This window comes from Dipodomys spectabilis, unplaced genomic scaffold (genome assembly GCF_019054845.1).
Source record: "Dipodomys spectabilis isolate Male_0828 unplaced genomic scaffold, ASM1905484v1 ptg000070l, whole genome shotgun sequence".
Taxonomy (NCBI): Eukaryota; Metazoa; Chordata; class Mammalia; order Rodentia; family Heteromyidae; genus Dipodomys; species Dipodomys spectabilis.
In genome coordinates, this window is record NW_024870747.1 from 2,261,941 (window position 1) to 2,271,047 (window position 9,107).

The 9,107-nt window shown below is 32.6% G+C and overlaps 1 pseudogene; it reads left to right on the top strand.

Annotated features, from left to right (window-relative positions):
* The first annotated feature begins 6,415 nt into the window (after positions 1-6,415).
* On the top strand, positions 6,416-6,515 carry LOC122109916 (annotated as a pseudogene).
* Positions 6,516-9,107: the final 2,592 nt, after the last annotated feature.

A 9,107-nucleotide genomic window follows, 5' to 3' on the forward strand; every position in this document is an offset into this window, starting at 1 on the left:
GTTTGTCCTAGGGCTTGAAATCTGGGCCTGGAAACTGTCTCTGAGCCTGTTTATGCTCAAGGCTCGTGCGCTACCACTTCAATCTCAGTGCCACCTGTGTCTGACTTTTTCTGAATTTATTGGATATTTGAACCATAATCTTCTGACCTTAGCATCCTAAATATCTGTGATAGTTTAAAAAAGTATAAATATAAATAACATTTGCAAGTGTTCTGATCTCAAGAATCTCACTGGGGGAAAAATTATGCAACCCAGTTAATTGTAGTATTCTTTCCAGAACAAGGAGAGAATCACATTATCAGAGGTATAGTATTTTTTTCACAATAGAGATAAGCTATTCATGATGTGAATTAAGGGAATATTAAGGTGCACTTTACAAGGTGGAAATTATTGGACTAGGATGACTTTATGGCATAAATCTTTGGATTTATGGTTCATAGAAATTATAGCTTACGCTGATAAAATTTGCTTACTCTTGAAGAATTAATTACAGATGCTTCCTAATTTTATCCTCTACCAGAATGTGGCTATTTTTCTGTTGACTTCTCAATCTGTAACACTCCATTGGAAACTGCATCTATTGCAAAATTACATAACATGCAAACAGGTACTGTTTTGAATCTCTCAGGTATGGAATGTTCAGAATTTGAAAATGAGTAGTTATTAGTCATAGGAATTTTGAGGAACACATATATTCTGTCCTCTTAACAACTCATTTACTTTTAAAAGTTATGGGTTTCCATAGAATTAAACTATATTCAGTTTTAGTATGGGAAAGTACTAAATTTTTCCTTTTTTCAAAATATTGTCAAGTTTATTGTGAAAATGTTGTCTAGTTGGATAACATTCAAGTTGATGACTCTCTGATAAAAAAAGGAGTAATCAATTCAAATTAGATGCCAAATAGTATTGATTTTTAAAAAGTTACTATATAAAATAATATTTACTATAACAATACAGTGAAATTATTTTTTATGTAGCTTATTTTTTAATTTAATTTTATTGTCAAATTGGTGAACAATGGGTTACAGTAATTGTAAGGTAGTGAATACATAACTTTTCAAACTTTTACCCCCTCTTTCATTTTTCTTACACTTTTCTTTTACCTCAATACTCCTCACAAGTTTTAATGTACATTTCCAACATATTGTCTTGTGAGTATTGTTATTGCATTGGCTTGCCCTTTGTCCTTTGTCTTGCCATTTTGTTGTTCCTCTTCCCTTCCCTAATTAAGGTAAATGTATACACAATACACAAGGCACAAAATCAAATACAGCTGATGCCAAACCATAGGTGGAAAACCCAAAGAAAATAGAAATCACATAGTACATTAAAAACAACTGCAAAAAAAATCTGTTTCCATACCTTGGAGTTCATTTTGCTCAGCATCAGCTTATATGTTCATATAAACACATAAAGCCACTGGAAAATAATAGCTGCATGGACACTATATCATGTAAACAACTTGTTACTGTTTTTGATGGAAAAGGTTGAATTAGGATTGGGGAAAACGTGATTCTGATAAAGGAATTTCAAAAGAGTTTAAAAATTATGACTGGTATATTTTAATTGTTCAAAATTTTAACAAATTAGCCTATTAAGAAAATTGCCTGGGAAAATAAGCTTACATGCAAAGAAAGCTATGGAGACCTAGTTGAGAGGGAGCAATGTGGGTAAAGATAGCTCATTTTCACACTAAACAAACTTCAGAAACCTTACTGTAAATCCTGTAGTTTCCCTTGAGAATTGTCCTTACCCAGGAAATATACTCTCACTGTGTGAAATTCAAAGTTCTTAAGAAAACTAAGACATCAAATTTTGTGAATTGACCTTTAATTACCAAAATTATTCTTTGAAAAAGATAATTTGGGTCAAAATATTTAGGGAGAAAGGGCCCTTCAAAATGAAAGAAGGTATTGGGTTCACACTTTTCTGTTTGTAACACTTTCCACAATGTCTTTGCACGTGAAGCACTGAAACAGAAAAAAATCTGATTGGTTACCCCAATGATTACACATTTCTAAGTAGCTCACAAAAAATAATATCCTTATTAACATGAGGTAGTGAAGACTTCTCTTATTACATAAGCCAAAAAGTTTGGGATCAGAAAAGAATTGAGAAAATTGAAAGGGTAAGAAAACAATGTTCTTAGAAGCCCTATCTAAGCATACTGACTTCAGCAGTGGAGGGAGGCCAAAAATTTTGATATAGATTGTCTTAATATTTTTGCTACCTAAAGTGATTTTACAGAGCCTATTTGGCTCACTATAATGTAGAACAGTTTGAATGAGGACAAGAAAATAAATTCTACGTCCAAATGAGGCAACTTAAAAGAGTTTCAAAAGAGAAACCATGAAGATGTAGCGGGGTGGGGTGGGGAGGAGATCTTATAGTCTTTCAGCTTCACTGGACTTGAAGCCAAGAAGCTGTGCTTAATTGGAAATCAGGGAAGAGCTAAGAGGAGGACATAGAATTAGGACATAGAAGCATTGTCCTTTGTAATAGACACTGTTACCCAAGGTATGGATGATTTAACTCTATTATGTTCCATACATCTTGCTGAGCAAATGCAAGACCAAGAAAAAATAATCTATTGAAATAATTTTGCAAAGAATAACTTCACTGATCCTGATATGGTATCTAAGGAGAGTCTTAAGAGAGAACATAAAAGTGGAGTATACTTCGGTTTCCTCTAAGCATCTTGTTAGCAAAATATATCTTTGAGGTTAGAAGTGATTGAACCAAAAAGTAGTGGAGTACTTATTTTTGTGGAACTTTAGACACAAGAAGACTTTCAAGGTAAAAGAAAAAAAGTATAGCTAAATATTTGTGATCACAGCTTCTTGGATCGGTTTTTTGGAGACAAAGTTTTACATTAGAGTTTGTCCTCATTAACATAGATGTTGGATTTTTGTGGCAACCAAATGCAACGGTGAAGCTTAATGGACTCCCTTGAACAAGTAAACAGCATGGTAGAAAAAAAATGGCAAATAATATTTAGTAAATTAGTTTGGCTAATTATTTTGCCAGAACAAAGATGAAAGATGTAATTCAAAATCACTTGACTTAAAAGTATGAAGAAAGAGTAGTGAAGAGAGATGAGAGAAAACATAGAGGACTCCTCTGTCTCCAGTGGAGTAATGGATTCTTGATCTTGTTTCTTCCATTCTATCTTCACAAGCTATCAAGTGTGGCTGAGGACTGGAGTATCCATTGCAGACAAAGAGAACTCACAGAAGAAAATATTTGCAGCAGATGTAGGTGATTCACAACCTTAGACAATCTACTTAAATCTGTTCAAAATTCTCTGCTACCCCAAACTGTCCTCTTTGAACAGCTTTGTTTGCTATTCCCAAGACTACCCTTTATGAACTATTTAAAATTTTGAGAGGTCATATACATCCTCTCTAGAGATTGCTGTTTGGTTGTGATTTTTGTGTGTTTTTGTTTTTTGTTGTGTTTTTTAATTAAATTTCAAAAGGTTGTGCAAGTGTATTGCAATAAATATGTCCATCTAATTGTCCAATGCTCCTGGATCAGAGTGACTCCTTCTATCATTCTCAACCAACCCCTTCTCTAAGATGTATTTCAGAATTATCACTTCCTTTATCACATGTGTACATTGAGTATTCTAGCTGTACTTGCCCCTTGTTCCATTTTTCATTCATTCTGTCTTTACTATTATTCTTCTCTGGTTTCAACTTCCTGATAGTCATTGTGTTAAACTGTTAATATTTTGAAAGGTTTATATACTATCCATGGAGTTTCAATCCTGCGTACACTTGAACTGATGTCAGCTTATATTTCCATAATTCATTCATCTGCAATAACAATTTGCAAGACTGGAGATGTGAAGCACCTAGACATGATTTTATTCTCATCTATTTGTAAGATTAATCTTTAGTCAACAAGAAAGTTTAAAAATGGCTTAGAATATATTCCTAACTAACAAATTTTATAAATGGCTTTGAAAAAGGTTTGTGATTATTTTATTTTACATGGGATAATATTTTCTACTACCTATAAGTTTTGGAATAAGAAGAAGACTTGGTAGAAATAGAAGACAGATTTTATGTTTGTCACATCTCTGATGAGTACCCATATTCATGACTTTAAGTCATATTTCTTACTATGTTAGACTGATAGGTAAAACATAAAACAACATATGATAAAGCAACTATTTGTGACTTTTTAAAATGTACCTTAGTAAGTGATTAAACTTACTTTATTAGCTAGTGTTTGGGTTTGAATTATGGGAGGTTTTTCTATTTGACACATTTCTGTAAGGCACCTACTGAACAACACAAATGGTGGATGGTACTATTTCTACACTTTAATGAATGGTTGAACCTGTTTGGCATTAGTGCTGGGTAAATAAAACAACTCTATTGTAACTTGCACCCTAAACTTGAAAAATTTGTAATGTCAATATTGTCTACTTGTCAAATGTTATTTTGGTGAATGTGATTTTTAAAAGATTATTTGAAAAGGAATCTGTTTTCAGGAGATTAAGTGTAGGTTATCGTTGGTTTGAGAATGATAACATTTTTATTCTACAGAAACAAGTTTTACTGAAGTACCAGTATTTTGAAGCATTAACGATCTTCTCAATTAATGTTTTTGTGAATTATATTTGACCTGTAAGTCAAGTTTTCCTAGCCCTGGTAGACCAATTATGGATCTATCGTTCTAGGAACTATTTTTTTTTTGCCTACTTATGCTGGAGTGAAATCTTTGAGTTATCATTAGAAGAGGGGTATTAAAAATAATTTTGTGACATTTGTGATCTTGGTCACTCATATGGGCTGGTCATTTGTAAACTGAAAGTTTGAATTACTGTACTTTCTCTCAGATTTTGTGATCTCATCTTTCATTTTAAGTTGCATTGCATTACACAATTGCTTACCACTAATTCCGGTGTCATAAGGAATTGAGATGGATTTTCAATTACTTTCTGTTGGCATGTTTCATGAGCCTAGGTGAGAAATCTTCCCCTTGTTATCAGATGAAGAGGATAACTAAGACCTGGGATCCTAGGACCCGTGGATCCTGCAGAAGAATAATACCTTTTAGATATCATATCAGCAAAATTTGGGTACAATCAGTAGAAATGCTTCAGAAATATAGAGAAAAACATTTTGCAACCAGTGAGTTAAAACAATAAACAGAGCAGCAGAGTAAAATCCCTTATAGATTAGAGGAAAACAATTGTTTTTTTTTTTTACAATGTGAATTCAGAAGACCAAGAATACTTAGAACATATCACAAGTTTATACCAAAGACATTGCATTGATACTTTTTATATTCTAATGTACATTCTAAACCTTATTCTTTATATTCCAATCTATTTATTGTAATAAATATCTATTTATTTGTCAAATTATCAATTAATTCTAGTAAGTTTCACTGTGTGAAATAAAATATCAGCACGTATAAATATAAAATATATAACTATAAAATATAAGAAAAAAGGCACATGTTTTGCAATGTTCTGTTGTGGTTAGGGTATCAAAGGCAACTGTGTTTTAAAATATTATTCCATTATTTCTACCTCAGTGTTTGGTAGAGTTGGATCTAAAGCTTTACCATTTGGAGATTTACAGCCTAGAGACAAGAGGAAACACTGTGATTAAAACATTACCAATTTAAGGCCTAATATCGAGGAGAAACATATAGACTTCTCTTTTAACTATGAAAATATTTGATGAAAGAAAGGCAGTAGTGTAAATTCCTGCCTGGATGGATGGTAGACTGGCCAGGACATTTGGTAATCATGCATGTGAAAATTTTTTTCACCTTCTTGGCTTTAGCTACTATTGAAATGTTAGGTATAAAAAACAATTATATTTTGATAAAATACCTTCTAGCCTAAATGATTCTGTCTTAACTGTTTATCTCTCTATGATCCCTTTTAACTAATATTAGTTTTGTTCCAATAAGAAAATCTATGCTGTCAGGGTAAGATATTCTGGTTGGTCTGTTGCTACAGGGAAGAAGAATAAAGGGTCAGGTAGACATTTGTACCAATAAGACATCATTTAGAAATTTTTAAGCTGCAGAAGTTTAGAAGTAGCTCTTAAGCAAGGCTTACTTTGAATCCATTAGCTCCACAAAGCTTACTCAGTTTATAAATAAGTACTTGAAAAACAATCACCTTTGGACCTAGCTATAAAGGCTTCAAAGTATGATCAAATTTAAAATGAAAAAGACTTAAAATAGTCATTGACAAAAAAATTGCAAATGTGAGCAATCGACCAAACAATATAAGCTTTTCCCAATATACACAGAATTTTAGAGAAGTAAGATCAATAACATTTTTAGGAACAATAAGGTTTCCTAGTTACAAACAGTCAACCAAGGATATATGCCTGTATAAAGATTGCATCAATAACTACTTAAATTTACAGGATACTACATGCTTCAGCAGGACGTTTACCCAAATTACTACAATATAGAGATTATCATGGCACTTGCACAATGATGATATGAAAATTTGTGAAATATTCCATATTTTTCATTCTTGAGATGCAAGAAATGAAAAACAGTTATTAAAAAATTGATTACAAAAATACAAGTCGTTATGTCGAAAAATAAACTTTACAACTTTGTGCGGGTGGAGCAGTAGAGGGAGGATTGAGTGGGGGAGCAAGGGAAGGATGGGAATGGATGGGAAGGGTAAATACAGGAGGAGGCTACAATGCTTGATAAGAAATGTATTCATTATCTTTCCCATGTAATTGTAACCCCTCTGTACAGTATTTTCACAATAAAAAATTTAAAAAGGCAAATGTAACAATATATGTAATTCATTGAACTGAAAGTTAGTTTGACATCAGTGCGTTAAATCCTCACCTTAGAATGGCCTTTACATAGCATAATCTTTACAAAACATTTGAAATTGGATAACATTGTCATTTTATCCCAAAGAAATAAAATACTATAAGGACCTAGGAAAAAAAAGGAATCTTAAACTTTTTCTGTATGGAATGCTATCTGAAACAACACATTTATTAACGAACCTATATATTATAAAACAATGTATAATTCAAAGTATTATATCTAGGAGAGAATTAAATAGATTATGGACATTATACAAACAAAATACAGAGTATTTTAAAATATACTTTTTTCATACAAGCACCAGAAATATTTTTAGTTTCTGTACTACTAATTTCAACAGATAAGTTAAAGTATTTCTGATTTAAAAATCACAAACCCTGCAGAAATCATTATAGATGTATACAAACAACTCTTGAATACATTTTGACATCAAAGTCAGGCAATTCACTTGAAGAATACTATGGAATCCATGAATTTTTAAAGTAAGATATTGCTGTTGCTTTGTATTGTCAAAATATTTTGTACAGACACAAAGATGGATTGGCATTTTTGAAATTTAAGAATCTTAACCAAACCATTATGAGTTAAGAGAACAATTTTTACAGCCTTCCACAATTTAAAAGAGGTAGTGATACATATTTATCCTTTTGGCAATATTAAATGCAGTTTCTTCCAAGTTGTTCTTCAGACCTGGTTTGATATAATGCTTCAATAGAAGGCGATCCAGCATATCTTTGCTATTTCTATTCCAAGCAGCAAGATGCAAGGGAGTCAAGAGGACTTTAGTTTGGGCATTGGTATCTGACTCAATGTGAACTAAGAAAGCAGCCACTCTGGTATTATTCAACATATAAGCACTGTGCAGGGGTGTCTAGCCATTCACAGTAATTGCATGAATATCTGCCTTGAGCCACCAACTCATGGACAATGTCTAAGTGCCCACTGGAGGCTTCCCGATGAAGAGAAGTATACTCATCATCATCCCTAGTATTCACATGAGTGGCCTTTTAGGAAAGCAGTGTCTGCACTGTAGTAAGCCAATTATTTTCAGCAGCCCAAACAAAAATTTGCTTTAATACTTCTCCATTTTTTTTTGCAAATGATACCATTCCTCACTTTTTCATCTTGTTCCTTGTCTTCATCAGAATTGCCTAACCAGAGACAGTGAGTACCAGTGGGAATGGGGTGCACATGTATTCCCTAATAGTTCACGTTGGTTGAACTGGTCAGAAAAATCCAGTGAATTTTCTACATCTGTTATTTCACCATGATTTTCTTTATCTTTTTCCAATTTTACTATTGGAAATTATTCTAACTGGAGAGTAGGGAATTGATAGAGAGCAGAGGAAAGGTTTTCCTCCATATTCAAAGATACAGACTGAAAATGGGACCAGTGGTGTCTTCATGTGCAGCTTATTATAGGAATGAGAAAATATGAAATAATGCCTTCTATGTAAATGATTTGGGAAATGGCAGAGCAGAAAGTGAAATGATGCAACCAAAAATATAAAAGCAAAATTAATTAGGATAATTATGGAGCTGTCACATTATCTATGAGAACCATGAAAGGGAGAGAGGAAGAGAGAGACAGATGTGCAATGACCTAGCTAGCCACAAAATCCATGCCTCTGATCAATTTATAGAGCAAACAATTTTATTTTTTAAAAGAGATGGAAATGGAATTTATGTATTTACTTGAAATTAGTAAATACATTTTTATTAGCCTACATAAAAGAGACATAGTTTTGACCAAATTACAGATAAAAATCTAAATCCTTGATAATTCTAGTAACAGATCTGACTGAAATCAGTTGAATCACACTTTTCCTGAAGAGTGAAGGAATAGGTCCAGGCTAGGAAAGCAGCTAGAGAAGGCAGGCCGATTGCATCTGTGACAAAACTTTTTGGAAAATGGTATCAAGGATTAATTACTGGTGATCCACTTGCACTGGAAGTGTGAATCTGAACTATTGCTTGCTGATTCTGAACTATTGCTTTAATAATTTAAGTTCCAAGAAGAAAAGGTGAGATTTAATTGATAGCAAAGGATTAGTAATACACTTTGACTTCTCATTAAGCACCTTCAATCATCAAAATCACATCAAGACAATAGACATGCCTACTTTTTTAGATGAAAACAAGTATCTTTAAAAACAAGGTAATTAAGTATTCCTACAAAGGACTTCTATTTTACTACTGCATTATATAGTTTTTTCTAATTTTGGGTAACAAATAATGGATCTATTAGAAAGCACTTAAAGCTCATA